The 22,390-nt window shown below is 45.4% G+C and overlaps 1 protein-coding gene and 1 pseudogene across 8 annotated transcripts in view; one reads left to right on the top strand and one right to left on the bottom strand.

The window, feature by feature from the left end:
• Positions 1 to 11,651, bottom strand: part of LOC148774802 (frizzled-3 pseudogene) — a 69,253-nt pseudogene extending 57,602 nt beyond the window's left edge.
• LOC129557803 (putative ankyrin repeat domain-containing protein 20A2) overlaps positions 1 to 22,390 on the top strand; it is a 71,324-nt gene that overhangs the window by 12,929 nt on the left and 36,005 nt on the right. For 6 of the 8 annotated variants that reach the window (XR_016035290.1, XR_016035291.1, XR_016035287.1 and 3 more), the window contains exons 3-5: positions 14,955 to 15,024; positions 18,017 to 18,169; positions 21,642 to 21,767. The gene's annotated coding sequence lies outside the window, so the exon portion shown is untranslated. The other 2 variants (XR_016035294.1, XR_016035295.1) reach the window with 2 other exon arrangements.

Genomic DNA, 22,390 nt, shown 5'->3' with positions numbered 1-22,390 from the left:
CGAATTTGAACGGTTCTATGAAGACCTACAAGACCTTTTAGAACTAACACCCCAAAAAGATATCCTTTTGATTATAGGGGACTGAAATGCAAAAGTAGGAAGTCAAGAAACACCTGGAGTAACAGGCAAATTTGGCCTTGGAGCACAGAATGAAGCAGGGCAAAGGGTAATAGAGTTTTGCCAAGAGAATGCACTGGTCGTAGCACTCGCACTCTTTCAACAACACAAGAGAAGACTCTACACATGGACATCACCAGATGGTCAACACCGAAGTCAGACTGATTATATTCTTTGCAGCCAAAGATGGAGAAGCTCTACACACTTAGCAAAAACAAGACCAGGAGCTGACTGTGGCTCTGATCATGAAGTCCTACTAGCCAAATTCAGACTTAAATTGAAGAAAGTAGGGAAAATCACTAGATATGACCTAAATCAAATCCCTTATGATTATACAGTGGAAGTGAGAAATAGATTGAAGGGACTAGATCTGATAGAGTGCCAGACGGAGGTTCGTGACATTGTACAGGTGACAGGGATCAAGACCATACCCATGGAAAAGAAATGCAAATAGCTTACAAATAGCTGCGAAAAGAAGAGAAGCAAAAAGCAAAGGAGAAAAGGAAAGATACAAGCATCTGAATGCAGAGTTCCAAAGAATAGCAAGGAGAGCTCAGAAAGCCTTCCTCAGCGACCAATGCAAAGAAATAGAGGAAAACAACAGAATAGGAAAGACAAGAGATCTCTTCAAGAAAATTAGAGATACCAAGGGAATATTTCATGCAAAGATGGGCTTGATAAAGGACAGAAATGGTATGGACCAAACAGAAGAAGAAGATATTAAGAAGAGGTGGCAAGAATACACAGAAGAACTGTACAAAAAAGATCTTCACGACCCAGATAACCACGATGGTGTTATCATTCACCTAGATCCAGACATCCTGAAATGTGAAGTCAAGTGGGCCTTAGAAAGCATCACTATGAACAAAGCTAGTGGAGGTGATGGAATTCCAGTAGAGCTTTTTCAAAACCTGAAAGATGATACTGTGAAAGTGCTGCAGTCAATATGCAAGGAAATTTGGAAAACTCAGCAGTGGCCACAGGACTGGAAAAGGTCAGTTTTCATTCCAATCCCAAAGAAAGGCAATGCCAAAGAATGCTCAAACTACCACACAGTTGCAGTCATCTCACACGCTAGTAAAGTCATGCTCAAAATTCTCCAAGCCGGGCTTGAGCAATACGTGAACCGTGAACTTCCAGATGTTCAAGCTGGTTTTAGAAAAGGCAGAGGAACCAGAGACCAAATCACCAGCATCTGCTAGATCATGGAAAAAGAAAAGAGTTCCAGAAAAGCATCTATTTCTGCTTTCTTGACTATGCCAAAGCCTTTGACTGAGTGGAACACAATAAACTGTGGGAAATTCTGAAAGAGATGGGAATACCAGATCACCTGACCTCCCTCTTGAGAAATCTGTATGCAGGTCAGGAAGCAACAGTTAGAACTGGACATGGAACAACAGACTGGTTCCAAATAGGAAAAGGAGTACGTCAAGGCTGTATATTGTCACCCTGCTTACTTAACTTCTATGCAGAGTACATCAGGAGGAATGCTGGGCTGGATGAAGCACAAGCTGGAATCAAGATTGCCGGGAGAAATATCAATAACCTCAGATATGCAGATGGCACCACCCTTATGGCAGACAGTGAAGAGGAAGTAAAAAGCCTCCTGGTGAAAGTGAAAGAGGAGAGTGAAAAAGTTGGCTTGAAGCTCAACATTCTGAAAACAAAGATCGTGGCATCTGGTCCCCTTGCTGCTGCTGCTGCTAAGTCACTTCAGTAGTGTCCGACTCTGTGTGACCCCATAGACGGAAGCCCACCAGGCTCCCCCGTCCCTGGGATTCTCCAGGCAAGAACACTGGAGTGGGTTGCCATTTCCTTCTCCAATGTGTGAAAGTGAAAAGTGAAAGTGAAGTCGCTCAGTCGTGTCCGACCCTTAGCGACCCCACGGACTGCAGCCTACCAGGCTCCTCCATCCATGGGATTTTCTAGGCAGTAGTACTGGAGTGGCTTGCCATTGCCTTCTCCGTCTGGTCCCCTTACTTCATGGGAAATAGATGGAGAAACAGTGGAAACAGTGTCAGACTGTATTTTTGAGGGCTCCAAAAGTACTGCAGATGCTGATTGCAGCCATGAAATTAAAAGCCACCTACTCCTTGGAAGGAAAGCTATGACCAACCAAGGTAGCATATTAAAAATCGGAGACATTACTGTGCCAACCAAGGTCCATCTAGTCAAGGCTATGGCTTTTCCATTGGTCATGTATGGATGTGAGAGTTGGACTGTGAAGAAAGCTGATAACCAAAGAATTGATGCTTTTGAACTGCGGTGTTGGAGAAGACTCTTGAGAGTCCCGTGGATTGCAAGGAGATCCCACCAGTCCATCCTAAAGGAGAGCAGTCCTGGGTGTTAATTGGAAGGACTGGTGGTAAAGCCGAAACTCTAATACCTTGACCACCTCATGCGAAGAGTTGACTCACTGGAAAAGAGTCTGATGCTGGGAGGGATTGGGGGCAGGAGGCAAGGGGACGACAGAGAATGAGATGGTTGGATGGCATCACCGACTCAATGGACGTGAGTTTGAGTGAACTCCGGGAGTTGGTGATGGACAGGGAGGCCTGGCGTGCTGTGATTCATGGGGTCGGAAAGAGTCGGACAGGATTGAGCGACTGAACTGAACTGAGCGAATGAACTGAATGATATCTGCTTTTGCTCTACACCAGCAGAGCTGAGTTGTTGCAACAAAAGCCACGTGGCTGACAAAGCCTAAAATATCTGCTGTATGACCTTACAGAGAAAGTTTGCTGTGCCCTGCTGTAGACTGCGGCAAGAATACTGAATTTTTTCCTAAATATGTATAAACCATTTGTACACTAGATAGTATATATCGGAAGATAGTGAAGGACAGGGAAGCCTGGCGAGCTGCAGTTCACGGGGTCACAAAGTGTCGGACACAACTTAAGGAATGAACAGCATCACCACCACCGCCAGATACACCTGCAGTTAAGCCTAAAACGGAACTCATGGCTTAGGCTATTTAGTCTGTTTCGCAGCGGCCAAAATGTCGTGTATATTTTAAAGTATTTACCCAGAAGTGCCCCTTGATAGCATTTTACAGCCTGTACATAATAGTATGAATACTTTTAAAATAAATTTAATATTCTACACTTCTAAAATATAATATTTCAAAATGCTTTTCTATAAGAGACTTAGAATATATTTCCAGTAAGTCTCCCTCTTTCCCTCTATTCCAGGCACTGAACAATTTTGAGGAAAAATCAGTTTGGTGCTAGGAAGTCACAGGCAGGATACTTAGCACTTTAAAGATTAGTTCAGTCAGTTCAGTTCAGTTCAGTCGCTCAGTCATGTCCAACTCTCCGCGACCCCATGAATCACAGCACGCCAGGCCTCCCTGTCCATCACCAACTCCCGGAGTTCACTCAAACTCATGTCCATTGAGTCGGTGATGCCATCCAGCCATCTCATTCTCTGTTGTCCCTGTCTCCTCCCACCCCCAATCCCTCCCAGCATCAGACTCTTTTCCAGTGAGTCAACTCGTCGCATGAGGTGGCCAAAGTATTGCAGTTTCAGCTTTAGCATCAGTCCTTCCAATGAACATCTGGGATTGATCGCCTTTAGAATGGACTGGTTGGATCTCCTTGCAGTCCAAGGGACTCTCAGGAGTCCTCTCCAACACCACAGTTCAAAAGCATCAATTCTTCGGCCATCAGCTTTCTTCACAGTCCAACTCTCACATCCATACATGACCACGGGACAAACCATAGCCTTCACTAGATGGACCTTGGTTGGCAAAGTAATGTCTCTGCTTTTTAATATGCTATCTAGGTTGGTAATAACTTTCCTTCCAAGAAGCAAGCGTCTTTTAATTTCATGGCTGCAATCAGCACCCGCAGTGATTTTGGAGCCCCCAAAAATAAAGTCTGACACTGTTTCCACTGTTTCCCCATCTATTTCCCATGAAGTGATGGGACCAGATGCCATGATCTTAGTTTTCTGAATGTTGAGCTTCAAGCCAACCTTTTCACTCTCCTCTTTCACTTTCATCAAGAGGCTTTTTAGTTCCTCTTCCCTTCCTACCATAAGGGTGGTGTCATCTGCATATCTGAGGTTATTAATATTTCTCCCGGCAATCTTGATTACAGCTTGTGCTTTATCCAGCCCAGCGTTCCTCATGGTGTACTCTGCATATAAAGTTAGTAGCAGGAAAGAAGAAAAGATTAGTAGTACATACTATATATTTATAGAGAATTATTTGCTGTTATTAATGTTGGAAGAGCAAAACATACTTGTTTCCTAATGGTCCTTTCATAGACAATGCTGATTCCTTTTGGTAATGTCTGGTAAAGGGGAAACACTCTTATCAGAAAGTGAAGCTAAAATCATAAGTTAGCTATGACGTTGTTATTCTATTTTTGTATGTTTCTGAATCAGGATTAGATAAAGAACAGATGGGCTGCCTTCTGTGGGTGCAATTAGGAATAATGGGTTTTTTGTTTTCTACACAAACAATTTTTAAAAAATTCTACAAATGGCTCTAATGTGAACTTGGTCGTCTTTTCTAAGGTGCTTCTATCACGGTAACACATTTCTATTATTGAAATACATGTTGTAATATCAAAATTCCTTGGGACGTAGATCTTCACAGTAGATGGACGAAAGAGAAAAATACGAAGGGGGAAACTTTAAGAAAGGAAACATATTCTTTGGAAAATCAATGTTGAAAAGACAAAATGATGATGCTAATACAGAATACAAGAACAATTCTTTTTTAAACATCAGCAATTATGTACTTGCAAGAACAGAATAATGAAATTTTTCTGTATGCATGGCATTCTAGTAAGAGGCTTAACTTTATTTTCTCTTTTAATCTTCACAGCCATCTATGAGGTAGATATTACTGTATTTAACATAGTATTCCCTGTATTTCACATGAGGAAACTGAGACTCAAAGTGTTACAGACAGGACTTTAAACCCCATGTTTTTTTAATAAATATATTACGTGTGCATGGCTTTCTAGAAATATCAACAAACTTTGAAATGTGTAACTCTTTCATAAAATGCTTTGAGCCTATTGCTGCTGCTGCTAAGTCGCTTCAGTCGTGTCCGACTCTGTGCGACCCCATAGACGGCAGTCCACCAGGCTCCCCCGTCCCTGGGATTCTCCAGGCAAGAACACTGGAGTGGGTTGCCATTTCCTTCTCCCATGCATGAAAGTGAAAAGTGCAAGTGAAGTCGCTCAGTCGTGTCTGACTCTTCGCGACCCCATGGACTGCAGCTTACCAGGCTCCTCTGTCCATGGGATTTTCCAGGCAAGAGTACTGGAGTGGGTTGCCATTGCCTTCTCCATTGGAGCCTCTTAGAAGCCCCTAAATAAAGAGAAGGAACTACTTTAAAAGAAAAAAAAAAAAAAAAAAGCTTAAGTACCTGGTAAATTACTGTTACTCAAATAACACATAAGGTTAAACATATTCTAGGAATAAACTTTACTGATTTTAAACTGTAAAATATACATTATTCTGAAAACTCATGCTATATTTCATGACCTACTCTTTTCAGGCATTAAATAGTACTTTCTCTAGAATTATTTAACAGACATTGTTTAAAAAGTGTTCTTGCAAAAAACAGTTGGTGTCAATTATTTTAAAATCCAAGCTGTGAATTCCTGTTTTCAGCAAGGACATTCATTTAAATATTTTAAAATACTTTACACAAGCCCACTTTTCTTCAAATCAGTGACTTAAATACATGCAATTTACTTTAAACCCAACTGGGTATTTTGAAATGGAAGGAGTCTTTTGGGCCTAGAAAAGAAAACAACAGTCTCAAAGGCCCTTGCTGAATCACCTAACTTCAGAGAAAACAAAACAGAACTTTAGGTCCCACCCTGATGGCTCCAGGCCAGTTGCATTGCTCTGGGACTTATCACCCCCTGTCCAGAAACCTTCCACTCCCTACACCTGCCCTGAAGACTTATCATCCCCTGCCCAACTACAAATGCCATCTCAACTGAAGAATACCCAAACCAACCCGCCTGATTAACGTTTTCCTTATCGCTTCCACAAACCTCCCTATAAATATGGAGCCTCCCTGATCCCTCTCAGTGCTCAGCCTGGTCGTTAGGCCGACTGTCGCCCCCTCCTTGCCTGAATAAGAAAGCTGATCACCGAAGAATCGATGCTTTTGAGCTGTGGTGTTGGAGAAGACTCTTGAGAGTCCCTTATACTGCAAGGAGATCCAACCAGTCCATTCTAAAGGAGATCAATCCCGGGTGTTCATTGGAGGGACTGATGCTAAAGCTGAAACTGCAATACTTTGGCCACCTCATGCGACGAGTTGACTCACTGGAAAAGACTCTGATGCTGGGAAAGGTTGGGGGCGGGAGGAGAAGGGGACGACGGAGAATGAGATGGCTGGATGGCATCACCGACTCTGTGGACATGAGTTTGAGTGTACTCCGGGAGTTGGTGATGGACAGGGAGGCCTGGCGTGCTGTGATTCATGGGGTCGCGGAGAGTCGGACACGACTGAGCGACTGAACTGAACTGAACTGAACTTCTGTTGAGGTCGTCTTTCCTTTTTCTGCCTCGCCTGAACTATACCTTACAGAAACATTGTGATCAACTACCTGAAACATTTTCAAATATTGGAAAGTTTCATTAAAATGAGAAATGACTACAAAGAAACTGCACTGATATTCACGGGAACATATATTCAAATGTTACGTTCTCCAAGATACCTAAGGAGGCTACCTCAAGGATAACATCATTGCTTAATACATTTTAAAAACCTCTCACTAGGAATCATCATCAAAACGTGACAAGCATTCTTTTAGGCACGCTCAGTAATAGTAAATCTTATTCAATTATGTATGGCTGTTCAAATAGGAATTCAATAGCTCTAGTGCTCAGTTTACAAGTCTGTATAAAATTCCTCTGAAGTAAAATCCTGAATGAAAACTCATATTAAAATTCTAGTGTTTGAGTTTCATTATTATGAGGTACCCAGAGCAGTCAAATTCATAGAGAAATAAAGTAGAACAATGGTTGCCAAAGTCCAGGAGACAGGGAGGAATGGAGAATTGCATAATTTCAGTTTGGAAAGATGAAATTTCTCTGTCTTTACTTCAAAGATACCATGAGAGAGGATTTTTACAGGATGATATACCGACTCTTTCAAAGAGCAGACAGTCCCTATTCATTGTGAAAACTGTTTCAAACAACAGGAGGAAAAGACCACTTTATGAAGCTATTACATCCTTAACACCAAAAAGGAAAAATACGTGGCAAGAAAAGAAAAACTATTAATATCACAGTCTATATCTCTCATGCGTCTAGATATAACAATCTGACCTAAAACATAAGACCTGGAATGTGAGAGATGAACTTGGCCTCGCCTGCAGCAACAGGATTTCTAGAAAGAATACATAAGAGAATGTACACACAATCAGAACTAACAGAAGAGTTCAGCAGGGACGCTCAGTATAAGATCAATATATAAAAATCAGTGGCATTCTGTAGACCAGCAATAACCAACTGAAAAATGTAACAGAGAAAAGATCTCATTCACGATTGAAACAAAAATTGTAAGGTACCTAGGAACAAATTAATGAATACATACATAAAGAAACGAAAAGATACTAAAACTCAGTATCACAAAGACAGAGATTTTCCCCGGATTCATTTAAAACCTAAAACCATTTCAACAAAATACAAACTGTTTCTCACGAAGAAATTATTCTAAAATTCAAACAGAAGAGTGCCAGAACAGTTGAAATGATTTTGAAGAAGCATAAGGTAGAGGAAATGTGGGATTGAAACAAGGTTGTTCAAACAGAGCAGTAAATGAGAGGCTAAAAATGGAACTTGTATATTACAGCAATGCATTACTATTCAGATGGGCTCTTTGATACATGGTGCAAAAAGCCCCATTCGTATGAAAAACTAAAATTGTTCCTCATAACATAGATAAAAATTAATTTCAAGAGATTAGAGCCGTGAATTAAAAAATCAAATTTAAAAAACTGCTGGAAAAACGCGGCAGACCGTTTTTATGATTTTCAGAGGTAGGGAGGGATTTCTTAAAACACAGAAGGCAAAGAAAACACAGTGAAAAGACAAGCCACAGAGCAGGATAAGATACCTGCGAGGCAAGTAACTGACAAAGAATTAAGAATAACAACCAAAGGCAAATAACCTGACAGAGCAGTGGACAAAAGGCAACAAATTGGCAAATCACAGAAGAGAAACCCCAAACAGCCAACAAACATATGAAAACACTGAGGCGTAAGGAAAATAAACATCAAAATCAAGACAGGCTTGAGGTATATTGTTTCAGAGGTTGACAAAAACCTAAAAGCCTGAGAACACCAAGACGGGGCCAAATGGGGAATTCCAACTCTATACTGCGAGTGTGAATTGAAATAACCACTTGAGTTGCAGATGCCTGTATGTTAAAGTGCCACGACTACACTTTTGGGTATCCACCCCATGAACATCCTTGGTCATGTACAAGGAAGATAGGTATCACGATAGTGAAACACTTGGAAACTCCATGTCCATCAGAATAATAATGAGTCAATGAATTAAAGTATATTTGTACATTAAATCTCTCTACTGCAGTTAAAATGAACAAGTTAGTGGTACACACAGTGCCATGTATATTCTCAGTAACTGAAACATGGCACTTTAAAGTTTGGTGCTGAATGGTTTAAAACAAAGTGTATGTATGTATGTGTGTGTGTGTGTGTGTGTGTAAATAACAGTAACAGCAGCAACAGTAAATGAAAAAATGAGTCTGAGAACTAACATTCGAGCATGTACTATACAGAAGGCACACTCCTAGCTGCATGTAGATGCCTAAAGACGGTCCTTGGAGACAGATTCTACTACTATTTCTATCTAACACGATTACTCTTTTATGACTATGAGATTCCATTACTCATTCTACAGATGAGGAATTGAAGTGGAAAGAGGTGAAGCTGATCTAAAGCTATAAAACTAGGAAGTAATAAGAGTCAGATATGAAGCCAGGATTCCTGACCCAGACTTTATAGCTTAATAACTATGTTATAGTTATTATACCATTTTCGATTCTTTTTAGGATGTTGGAAATCCAACATTATTTCTGTAAGTTGGAAATAAAAAACACTTATAGAACCTATGACTGTAAAGAAATGAATACACACACAGATTTTTGTATAGCTCAAACTGGTTCCAAAGATGCTAAAAGATTCTTAGGAATGTCCTGAAAATAGTGGCGTCCCAACTACTCTAATTTGCTGATTTACATGTTTGAGGTCTGGTATTTTTCAGATCATTATTTCAGAGCCACACATTATTTCTTTTATAGTCCTAAGATAATATCTATTTGGAATCCTAGAAACCTTACATGGAGAAGCATATGCTGTAATTCAGTCATCTCTTTCTCTCTCATCAGAGGCAAAATTTGATTACTTACCTTCAGGCCTGAAAACCCATATTAAGTGTTTTTAATAAGCAATTCTATCAAGAAATGAAATAAAATTTCAATTATTTATTTTTTCTGGTCTCTCAATTATAGGTTGGTTTTTTAAAAACCAGTAGCTAATATTTATAATATTATTTGTGTAATAATATAATAAAAATGTAATTTTGTGTAGAATTATTTATGCCAGAAAATAAAAAAGGAAATGGTATTTTCAGTCATCAAGTATTTATGAGAATTGACTGTGTGCTAATCACACACTCCTTGTTTCCAGTAAAACTGGAACATGTCTTCAAAATGTCTTTTTTTCTCAATCTACACATTCCCATTCTCAGTGCCATCATCTACTAACCTATAGATGCTTTGAAAAAATATGAAAAAGGTATTCTTGCGTTTAAAGAGTTCACTGTCTGTTAGGGGAAAGAGACAAGTAAACGGAAGTTATCTATAATGCATAAGTACTTTAATAAAGTGTGCAAGTCACTTAACATTTCTAAGCCTCAAATGAGATGGATGTTTAAGAACTCTAAATTATAGAGGGAAGTTGAATAAACCATCTCTAAGGTCCTCTCTGGGAGGGATTGGGGGCAGGAGGAGAAGGGGACGACAGAGGATGAGATGGCTGGATGGCATCACCGACGCGACGGACATGAGTTTGAGTGAACTCCGGGAGTTGGTGATGGACAGGGAGGCCTGGCATGCTGCGATTCATGGTGTCGCAAGGAGTCAGACACGACTGAACTGAACTGAAGGTCCTCTCTACATCTAAAATTCTATGATTATCTGATCTCTTTAAATTAAAAGGTAATTCACAAAATATTCAGTATGCAAAAAAGAAAACTAAGACCAACTAAAAGATGAAACCGTTTGTACAAATGCACTCTTAATTTTTTTTTCAAAACTGTTAAAACTCCTGTTCTAAGTATCAAGTAAAATTTCCACAGACACTGTCATTTAATCAACATCTTCCCCTCAGACCTGCAGACTTCTGAGTAATCAACAAGCAACTACTTTGTGATAACAGAAGTAAGTGCTTAAAATTAAGCCAATGGCTTGGACTCACGAAAGTGATCTTTTAAAAGGAAGATGTTAACAGAAACGTGTGTATGACATTCTTACTACAATAAATTTGTTCATTAACCTGACTTCAGAATTTTAATGTTCAGGTTTTTCATGAAGAATTAAAAAAAAACAAACAAACAAACACCTAAGATTAGGTCTTTTCACTGCGGAACATTCTGAAATTTAGAACAAGGTTTCCCTTACCAGATATGGACATGGAACGTGATATTCTCTGCAGCATTCTGGTATCCACGTTGTTTCCCAGATGCCACGGTAAGCTTGCTCATAAAAGTAGCATCCAATTACAGCCAAGAGTGGTACGAGACACAGAGTGCTGAAGACATCAATCCGGATTATAAACTTCACCGGTTTATCCTGGTTCTCCTTTTCTAATGGCATCTCAACTCACACTCTGTTTAGGGATATAATGCCAACTTAAAAGGAGTGAAACCCCAACTACCACATATAGGCAGAGGGGTGCAAGAACAAAATACCTCAAGGCATCAACATCGTAGAGGCCAACAAAACACACACCACTGATACTGTCACCTTCAATGTTATTCATCGCTAAAAGGATGATGGTCAGCGTTCCAGGGAGGCCTCACGCACTGGCGTGAAACAGCAAGGCTCTCTTCTCAGTAGCTTCACTACCCGACTTTGGCACAGCTGCCAAGAACCACATGATGGTAAGAATCACCCACCAAATGCTGCCAACCATAGTATAAAAAAATAGAGTATCATAAAAAGCATGATCCAGGCTTTGTTATGAGACCCTTGGGTCACTGTGGAAGCCTTATACTGTGCAGGGCCGGGTGCAGGGCTGGATGCATTGCAGGCGACTCGGTCCTCAAGCAAAAAGGCAATAAAGAAGATTAATGACACCATCATGTAGCAGACGGCATAGAACATAATGGGTCTTTCAGGATAACGGAATCTTATCACATCAGTCAAAAAAGTTAAAAAAGTAAATAACGTGGCAGAGAGGCAGATGATTGAAATCAATCCTATGACAATACCGAGCAAATGAAATCTCTTCTCTCCTAAAGCACATATTTGGACAAGGAGGTGAACAGTCATGCACGTGCAAAAAGGAAAAGCGAAGATCAGGATCAATTTTCAACTCTCGGGAACACCAAAAGCCATAGTCCCTTCTGATCTGCCCCTGAGGGTCCTTCAGTAGGATTGCCAGCTAAATTCAGGTCCACCAGCTGAGGATACGGCTCATCATAGTCTGGGAACCTAAAAACACAAGACAAGAATCACTTACTTATTGGGAACCTAATGATTTGGATTTCCACATTTAGTACTTCCACCCAGTTGACCCCCCTTTTACCCGTTTGCCCTCCTCCACGTCCCTTTCAAGAGATTATTCTTTCTAAACCTAGACTCACTCCATCTTTCATACTTCTCTTGCATCTGGAAATAGGGCCAGGAAGACTTTGTTTCCTATGTTTCACCACGCTCTGAAGTTCAGTGCCTGTAGACCAAGTTTCCCTGCGATTGGGCGTTTTCATCCTGAACTGAAGAGCCAGAGACGTTGTGTCGTGTCCCAGCAAGACACTTGCATTCTGTGTTCAATGCTCCAGGCGATGGGGGCCAGAAACACTGTGCTGTTTCAGTGTGCTATTGTCAGCTTATAGTGCTGATTCTGTTAATGGTATGATGCTGTTTTCTATCAGTCTCCTAGAGTTTGGTTAGGATTATGGTCATTGTCAACAGCAGTTCTTTCTTTTTTGTTTTGCATTTGATGACTATAAAGGAGAGGAGTGGTTCTTAGGCATTAGTGGCCTGCTAGTATAGTACAATCACTATTCCCTCTAGTGTGATCTCCATGTATGGTCCGAAAAGAATACTTTTAAGCAGAGCATCAGTCTTGAGGTTTTAATAGTCTGTATTTTTCTTTTGTTGATTTAAAATGTGTCTTACTTTTTTCTTTAATGGAGGATGAGAGTTCTGAAGAAGACTCTAAGCGGGTAGGATTTTATGGGTGTTTTAAAGTTGTATGTTTAAGTAAGGGAACGCGGAGAAGAGAAACTCATGTTTGTTGAGCGTTCTGCTCTGGGTTAGATACTGCATTCCGTGCTTAACATTTGTGACCTCACAGAGTCATCACAGCAGCTTTGTAAAGTAGCTGTGTCCTACTGAAAGCTTGTTGTTGAAAGAAAAGACATGGGGTTCTTGGCCTCCAGAGGAGAAGAATTCAATCCGGGGCCAGAGACGAGGCTTGATCGCTCAGAGCTTTTGTATAATAAAGTCTTATTAAAGTATAAAGGAGACAAATGGAGAAAGCTTCTGACAGAGGCATCAGATGGGGGCTTCAGAAAGAGTACCCCTCAGCTAGTCTTCAGCTGGGTGTTCTATAGTCACTAGCAGTCTGTTAATGAAAGAAAGGAATGACTTAAAACTCAGAAAGGCACCAGGCCCCTCACCCATAAGATGCATTTTGGGATAATCTTGACACCAGATGATTCATCCCAGGCCATAAAATGATTAACTTGAATCTTGGAGAAGGGCACATTACCATACAAATAGTTGTTTCGTTTACATAGATTAGGGGAACCATACCTGAGTATAACATACTGGTTTGTCAAGTAGGTTCTGAGCCATTTGGTGGAACTGACTTGAAGACAGAGCCTGGGGTAAATGCATAGTACATTGACATAGCTTAAGATCAACATTTCCATAAGAAAAATGCATTGGTTAACTCAAGGTTTGGGAATAGTTAGCTTTAGGTGAAACCAGGGGTCATTATGGCAACACAGTATTTTAAGAGGAACCTCCTTTTAAATTTGTATAGAAAAGAAAAAATATCGCTAATTTGTTTCGTCCTGCCACTTGAGAGAGAGAAAGATGTCTCACACTTGCAGGCTGTTTCCTCTGTTTGAAGACCCCTGGCCTTCCTACCTGTTACCGTCTCACTGCTGCTAAGTCGCTTCAGTTGTGTCCGACTTTGTGCGACCCCATAGACGGCAGCCCACCAGGCTCCGCTGTCCCTGGGATTCTCCAGGCAAGAACACTGGTTCTGTTCTGTTCAGTCGCTCAGTCGTGTCCGACTCTTTGCGACCCCGTGGACTGTAGCCTACCAGGCTTCTCCGTCCATGGGATTCTCCAGGCAAGAATACTGGAGTAGGTTACCATTTCCTCCTACAGGGGATCTTCTGACCCAGGGATCGAACCCGCGTCTCCCGCATTGGAGGCAGATTCTTTAACCTCTGAGCCACCAGGGAAGCAAGAACACTGGAGTGGGTTGCCATTTCCTTCTCCAATTACCCTGTCACTGCTGCTGTTGCTGCTAAGTCGCTTCAGTCGTGTCCAACTCTGTGCGACCCCATAGATGGCAGCCCACCAGGCTCCCCCGTCCCTGGGATTCTCCAGGCAAGAACACTGGAGTGGGTTGCCATTTTCTTCTCCAATTACCCTCTCACTACTGTTACTTAATTAGCCAACTGTGGTTCAGTTGAAGGTTGATGAATTGTTAAAATGAGTTGACCTGTGATTTGACCTTTGGCTTGCTTGGCTCCCAGGTCCACTCTCATGTCCCTCAGCAGAGACTGAGAAGTACTGTGTAGCATATAAGTTAAACGTATAAATTAGTTCTTTGATTGCTGTACATTTTAAGTTTCAGACATTGCCAAGAACTCCTGTACTGTTCCAGAGTAAAGGGGAGGGGTGGGGCCGTGAAGGACCAAGACTGCCGTTTTTGACGGATGCCGTTTATTTCGTCTCTGAACTAGGGACAGAGAATGGAGAAGGGACAGCATGTCTTTCCACTTTGTTTTAAGTCATCAGGTTTATTCCAGTTTGGGCAAACAAGAGTTATGTCAATCCACCAATTCGATTTTCAGTTGAGAAGTAGATATTTCAATAGTTGGGAGAGATGGAAGCAGAAATAGGTAATTAAAAACCTTTTAGAGACGTCCCTGGGATTGCAGTGGTTAAGATGGGTAATAAGACTTCTCCTTCCAGTGTAGGCAGTGTGGGTTCGTTCCGGTTCCGGACGCGAAGATTCCACATGCCTCAGGGTCCGAAAGCCAAAACATAAAATAGAATCAACATTGGAACAAATTCAAGAAAGACTTTAAAAGTGGTCCACATCAAAAATTCTTTTTTTTTCCTTTTTAAAAAAAGCGTTTTTAAAACAGACCAAATTTTAATTATGTCAAGAAACTTCATTTAATACGCAGATAGCCAAACTTTGGCTTGTGTTTTTTTTTTCTTGTTTTTTTTTTTTTTTAATTTATTCATTTTAATTGGAGGCTAATTACTGTACAATATTGTATTGGTTATCACTTGTGTTTTTTTGTTTAAAGAAATGAACTCACTCATTTTTGTTGTGCATGTTTTTGCTCTAAAGGTTTTCCAGCAAACCTGGTGTTGATTCATGGCCTACATCAAATGATGAAGACTTTGATTTGGAAACCAAGGTAAAGTGCTCTCTTCTGTAATTAGTTTCCCTGCTCTGAATTTAGTTTCATATAGCATTTACTCTTCATATTCAGCAGTGGTATCCCTCTCAGTGTTGTATGTTTGTAATGGAAAGTTGGTGAGAGCAAACCAGTTTATAAAACTATGACTAGTTGATTTTTTTCTTCTTTTTATTTTAGTAAATACTGAAAAGTGAAAGTGAAGTCTCTTAGTCGTGTCTGACTCTTTGCGACCCCATGGACTGCTGCCCGCCAGGCTTCCCTGTCCGTCACCAACTCTCAGAGCTTGCTGAAACTCATGTGCATCGCTTCGGTGATGCCATCTAACCACCTCATCCTCTGTCGTCCCCTTCTCCTCCTGCCTTCAATCTTTCCCTGCATCAGGGTCTTTTCCAATGAGTCAGTTCTTCACATCAGGTGGCCAGATTACTGGAGCTTCAGCTTCAGCATCAGTCCTTCCAATGACTATTCAGGACTGGTTTCCTTTAGGATGGACGGGTTGGGTCTCCTTGCAGTCCAAGGGACTCTCAAGAGTCTTCTCCAACACCACAGTTCAAAAGCATCAGTTCTTTGGCACTCAACTTTCTTTATGGTCCAACTCTCACATCCATACATGACTACTGGAAAATCCATAGCTTTGACTAGATGGACCTTTGCCAGCTTTGTAACATGCTGTCTAGGTTGGTCATAACTTTTCTCCCAAGGAGCAAGCATCTTTTAATTTCATGGCTGCGGTCACCATCTGCAGTGATTTTGGAGCCCAAGAAAATAAAGTCTGTGACTGTTTCCATTGTTTCCCCACCTATTTGCCATGAAGTGATGGGACCAGATGTCATGATCTTAGTTTTTTGAATGTTGAGCTCTAAGCCAACTTTTTCACTCTCCTCTTTCACTTTCATCAAGAGGCTGTTTCGTCCCTCTTCTCTTTCTGCCGTAAGGGTGGTGTCATCTGCATATCTGAGGTTATTGATATTTCTCCTGGAAATCTTGATTCCAGCTTGTGCTTCATGCGGCCTGGCATTTCGTGTGACATACTCTGCATATAAGTTAAATAATCAGGGTGACAATATACAACCTTGACGTATTCCTTTCCCAATTTGGAACCAGCTTGTCTGAATGCTCACCTTTTATAAGATGGCTGGGCAGATTCCAGTTTGGTTCTGCCACAGAAGCTGCAAAGAATATTCCTAGGCAGGTCTTTGTGTGGATGTAGGTTTTCATGTCACGGGATAAATGCCCAGGGGAGCAATTGGTCTGTACAGCAGTTGCATGTCTAGTTTTATCTGAAATTGCCCAGCTGTTATCCAGAGCAGCTACTAACAGTTTATGTTCCCACCAGCAGTGTACGCTAGGTCCAATTGCCCCACATCCTTGTCCACACTTGGTGTTTTCACTCTTATTTTGGCCACTCCAGTAGGTGAGTGACACTGAGAACAGCTAGAGGGGGCTCCACTTGGCTGTTCCCTTCCCCTCGCTGATTCTGGTAAAGAAGGAGGTTTCCCTTGAGGGCAGAGAGCAGAATGCTCTGTGTACTTCAAACCAGTCGCAGTCCTAGTCTGCTCAGGCTTCATACAGAACACCACAAGCAGGCGGCTTAAACTGCAGGAGTTTGTTGTCCCAAGGTTCTCAAGGCGGGGCTGGCTTGGTTCCCGTGAGGCTCTTCCAGGCTTGTGGGGAGCCCCCTCTCACTGTGTCTCCTTATAAAGTCACTGTCCCCTTGGATTAGGACCCCACCTTGTGAGCACATTTAACCTTAATTACTTGCTGCAAGCCTTGTCTCCAGACAGTGGGAATTTTGTGGACCCGGTTCTGCCCACAGCGGCCACTCTGTGTAGGCCTCCAGCCTTTGACTCCTGGTGAGCTGTGACGCTCTTCACCTGTTTTTCTTTCTGGTTTTCATAGCATTGCTTTGCCCTGTGACTTCAGTTCTCTGATGGATCTCAGAAGAGCTGTTGACTCTCAGTTACTCAGCTCTTTGTCTTTCTTCTTCTTGGGAGGGTGGGAGTGACGACTTCCAAGGTCTTTCCAGGCCAGAGCGGAAATGGTGTTTTGTTTTTCACGTGGGTTTCTGCACGTTCACTGTCAGGACATAGAAGCATAGTAGCTTTTCACCTGCGGACCTTGTGTCCTTGCTGTGTTCCCACTCATTCTGGGAGTGTTTTTGTCGCCTCTGGTTTCTCAGACACCTGCTGTACCCTGGAGAGACCTGCAGTTCCATCTGCCTCTTCCCACCGCTGCCTGCCTCCCCGAGCCTGGCTGATAAGGTGGGGACACCCACCCTGGGGCGACAGTGATGCATCCGCCTAGCTGTGCGTGAAGCCTGCTCTGAGGCACAGAGGGCTTCAGACCCTCAGCCTCCGGAGCAATTCTAGGGAAAAAGCAGAGGAGCAAAACATGGTTTGTGTGAAGGCGTGTGACTCACAGTTGGAATTAATGAACTTTGTTGTGTCTCCTGCTGGCTGCTGTTTATCCCAGGCTGCACTGCTAGGGTCCAGCATCCACTGTCTGGCAAGTGGGTCATTTCATCAGTGTGCTGTGTTTAATGACAGTGATCAGATTTTTGAAGAGAATCACGTGCCTCGGGTGTAGCCAGGGTTTTGTGGTTTCTTTTCCTTCCACTTGTGTAAGATAATGTCAGAAATAACCGTGGGAGAAACGGGAAAATCATGCCAGTTCTCCAGAGCGATGATGGGATGTTGATGGGGTGCGAGCACTCCTGGTGCCCAGCGTTTGTTTCTTGGGGGATGAATCGTAGTTCATCCTCTGCCCGGTGGCCTGAGAGCCCATCACTCTGGGGACACTGAGCAAGCGCCTCACCCACTAGTTGCTAATAGCAGCCCCACCCCCAGCTGTGATGACCAGAATGGTCTCCAAAGATTGCCAAGCATCCCCTGGGGAGAAGAGTGCCCCTGGTTGAGGACCCCCAGAATCTGCTGGCTAAAAAACAATAACTTATCTACCCGTGTTTTCTCCCTTTTCATTCCGGAGTCAGAAGTGTAGGGGTGAACTGTCCCAGCTCTACCACAGGGTCCTACAGCTCTGAGAGGAGGCCTCTACCCACCAGGCCCAAAGCAAGAAGAATCAGGTCACCGTCCAGCTGCTGACACACGGACTGGAGGAGGCCATGCTCCGGGAGGAGCTGCAGGTGAATGGCGGGTGGGGCAGGGAGGGGCGGGCAGCCTGTCCCACAACAGACCAGGAACAGCCCTGACGTGCCTGGAGGTAAAGTGAGGGGCTTCACAAGCAAGCCCTGCAAAATGTGTGAACTTTAGCAGCTTTTGCAAAGCCTCAGGCCCCCTGGTGGAATCAGACATGGGGTGTGCTTGGAGGGCCAGGGTCTGCAGGGGGAAGGGGCTGTGAGAGAGGGCCTCTACACCTCGTGTCTCTGCTCAGCCTGCTACCAGGTTCCCCACCTGGCCCTGGTCTGACCCCTGGACTTAGCTTGTGGACACCTGGTGTAAGAGGTAACTTGTCAGATGGCCTGGGTTGCAGAAGGGTCTGTCTGCATGTGGGACTCCTCCCTGTCCAGGGTCTTAGGAGGGGCTGGCAGACCCCTGTGGGCCCAGCCCGCTACTGTCGGCAGGCACTTTCTCCAAGGTGTCTCTGTGTATTGGGGGCTCCCTTCCCTGTTTGTAGTGCAAACTTGAGAAATTGCCGGACTGGTTTGAGCCTTTGAGGTGAAGAAGACAGATCCACCCGTGGGCAGAAGGGGTGGGCTGCCAGAGGCTTCCATGCCTGCTGGGGTGGGGGGATGCCCAGCACTCAGCCACTGTCAAGGGCAGGAGCAGCTTCTGTGACACAGCTGGCGTCACCTTTGGTGAGTTAGATGAGGACCCCCCGAAACACGTCTGGATGAAAGTGTGCAGAGGGAAGTAAGGCCGTCGTCTGAGGGGCTCACTGCCCTACCCCAGCACCCATGACATGGAGGCCCTGGCTTCCTGGCTGCGGCGGCCCTACTTCTCTTCTGGGGACGTCCTGCCTTCTCACATGGTGGTCGATCAGGGCTCTCTGGAGCGGGCCCACCTTCCACCCACACCTTGCTTTACAAGGAGGGCCTCAGGGGCACTCGGCTGTGCTGTGCTGAGGAGAGTGGACGGCGAGTCCTGTGGTCAGGCTTCAGGGCTCAGCACAGCATTGGCTGCAGGAGGCGGCAAGGCGCCCAGGCAGGTGTGTGGGACTCAGACATGGGCTGGAGTGACTGCATAGTGATCATCCGAAGCTCTAAAGCCACGGGGAGGAGGCTGCGTCTGGTGGAGGGTGTGTGAGAAACTTCCTCCCCTCTCTTCATCCCAGGAGCATGGGGGCTGCTCTGCTGGACCTGTGTGTGTGGAGAGCCTCTGGGGGTCTGTCCGGGGAAACTGCCCGGGGTGGCCCCTCAGACAGGTGGTGACACAGGGCAGTGAGGGAGTGGGGCTGTGGCTCATGGTTTCACCCCTGCCCCGGGTGGCCAGCGCCCTCTTCTCTGGCCTGCCTTCATCGGGGCCCTGGTGGAGCCGCCGCCTCTCCCGTCCACAGGGTCTCAGAGGGCAGTTCTATGTGCTCCAGACGAGGCCGCCGGAGCCCTTGGTGTAAACAAACGGTGTTTAGATGGCCTCTCAGGCGCTCCATTCAGGGAAAGCGGCCAGGCTCTGGACAGCCTGGTGCCAGTGATCTCGTGGGTTCTGTGCCCAGGGAGCAGGTGGCCGAGTCCGTCCACATCCATGCCCCGCCAGACACTGTGCAACCATCTCCAGGGCCCTGGCCACAGCCCATCTCAGGAGCGTGAGCTCTACCTTTAGAGGGAGACTGCCGTTCACAGCTGGCATTATTGCAGGAATTAAACCCAGCAAAGACCCCAGGAGGTAAACAGGACAGAATAACTTGACCCTCCCAGGATCCGGCGCGAGGTCACAGGGAGGGCTGCAGGCAGGCCTTCCAGGCGCTCGGGGTGCAGAAGTGCCAGCTGAATGGACTTGTGTCAGTCACTCAGTCCTGTCTGATTCTTTGCGACCCCATGGACTTTAGCCCGCCAAGCTCTTTTGTCCGTGGGACTCTCTGGCCAAGAATACTGGAGTGGGTTGCCATGCCCTTCTCTGGGGGATCTTCCCAACTCAGGGACCAAATCCACGTATCTTGTGTCTCGTGCATTGCAGGCAGATTCTTTAGTGTCTGAACTCCCAGGAAATGGAGTATGGGCATCAGAGAAACAGACTCTTTAGAGATCGTGGGCTTTGCTGGACACGCCCTTCCCTTGTGGGGTGGCCTACCAGGTAGAGATGCAGTTTTCTGTGTCTGGCGGTGACCCTGTAGCTCTGGGCAGGCATCCCACAACCGCTGTACCTTTTCCCCGGCAGCTGTTTGGAGCCACCCAGAGGCTGCGGCTGGCCCAGTCCCAGAACGCCCAGCGGGTGCAGCAGCTGTGGGAGGAGGTGGCACAGCTCGTGCCTGCAGGCCACATGGCCGAGCTGCACCAGCTGCTGGAAGGGGAGCAGCGGGCGGCACGGTGGCTCTAGGAGGAGGGCCCGGGTGAGTGGGGACCGGGATCGGGGGCCAGCTGGTAGTGACGGGGAGGGCGAGTAGGCTCTCTGGTGCCAAGGGGAGGACGGCCTGACAGCCCTCCCTCCACGTGGGATGTTTATGGAAGCCCCAGGACCCGGCTTCCGCTGGGAGCTGTTGGGCATTGAGCGACCGACCCTGAAGTCCCCCAGCCTGTTTTCTGGGCTGCGTGTGAAGGGCCACAAGAGAGGCCTGGGCAGGGATAGCTCTTCAGGAGTGCAGGCAGGGGCAAAGGTCCTGAGGTGGGCTGTGCTTGGCATGTTTAAAAACAGCAGGGGTGGTGGTGGGGTGCTGGTTGCACAAGAGATCAGCACAGTGACAGCACGGACTTGGGGAGCCCTGCTGTGTGCCAGGCTCACATGTGGAAACAGAGTTGCTGCCTTAAAAGGGCAGCAGAACAGTGGCTCAGAGCCTGCACTGCAGGGGACTGGATCCTGGCTCCACCACCTGAGCCGAGTGATTTAACTGAGTGAATGATTTAACTCTCTGTGCTTCTATTTCTTTCAACCTCTGGAGGCAGTGGTTCCCACCTCAGAGCAGTCTCTCAGGCATCAGTGAGTCAGCACCTCAAAGTGCGAGCCTGGGGAAGCGCATTTGGGTCCTCAAAGTTCATGGGTCAGTGGGAGGGTGAGGAAGGGCAGAGGGCCAGGTGCCTTTGTGAGGAAGAAATGTGTGCACGATTGGAAAGGTGGGTAAAATCTGACATTTCTAAAGCACAGATTCTAACGAAGAAGAGCCTTATAGCATTATGCAAACACGTTGTGCTGGAGAGACATTTAAGCTCGGACAGATTATTGGCAAAGGAGATTTAGTCAAAGATCCTCTAGAAAGACTAGCATGTTTGGGGGAAGTCCACTTTGAGTCATTTAGGATTAAAATCCTAGGACAGAGAGTCTCTTATCTGCTCACACTACAGTGAGAAATGCAGCTTTGTGACTTGTGAGACATTTCTAACCATCCCTCCCTGTGGATGAAAGGTTAGCCAGATGCTCAGATTTTGTACACTTCAGCTGATTTCCATTCTAAAGTAAATAAGCCTGAGATGATTCTTTTTAACATGTACTGGTGTTGATCTCTAACAGCCGCTTGTTCAGGAAGCGCATGAAACACAGCTGAAAGCAACAGAAGAGCGGGTGGAGGAGGTGGAGACGCATGTGAAGAACAGGGAAGCGCTCCTCTGAGAGCAGGCGGGAGAGCTGAAGGAACGGGTGAGTCAGGGACGCCGCCTGTGGGCCTCGGGGTAGCTGATGAGGGAGACAGGCCCCAAGAGAAGCCTGTGTCCTGGGGAAGTGCTGAGGAGGGGAGAGGAGGGCAGGGAGAGAGGGGAGAGCTGGGAGAGAGAGGCCTTGCTGTCCTCTGAGGTCTGCTTGGTGCTTCAGGAAGTGAAATGTGTGGAAATGACTTCTCTTCCGCAGTGACCGAATGTGGTTTATCTGCAGCGCCCTGAGCTGCGGGGCCCCAGTTCGAGTCTCTCCGTGCAGGCTGCCTGCTCCAGACCCCCACTCCCCACCTGTGTAGCCCCTGCCCTGCCGGCACCGCCGCCCTCCAACCTTTTCAGTCCCCGGGTCCTCAATTTCCTTCCCAGCCGTCAAACTCTTGGTGACCCCCCCCCCCGCACCTCCCAAGTCACTCTTGGCCAAACCTCAACCCCAAGTAAATCTTGAGGCTCCTATTTGTGGTGGGGGTGGGGGGGGTGCGGGTAGGGGTGGACTGTCCCAATCGCCGCCTTTCCCCCACACCCCTCTCTGGGGGGCCCTTGCGCTCTGCCTCTGACCCCAGCCCTTCTCCCCTCCTCTCAGTTGTGACTTGGGCTTGTGTCCCCATAAGACCA

This window comes from Moschus berezovskii, chromosome 19 (genome assembly GCF_049115385.1).
Source record: "Moschus berezovskii isolate FMDL1 chromosome 19, NW_MosBer_1.0, whole genome shotgun sequence".
NCBI lineage: Eukaryota > Metazoa > Chordata > Mammalia > Artiodactyla > Moschidae > Moschus > Moschus berezovskii.
The sequence above is the reverse complement of the archived record's forward strand: the minus strand, read 5'-3'. Positions and strand labels throughout refer to the sequence as shown.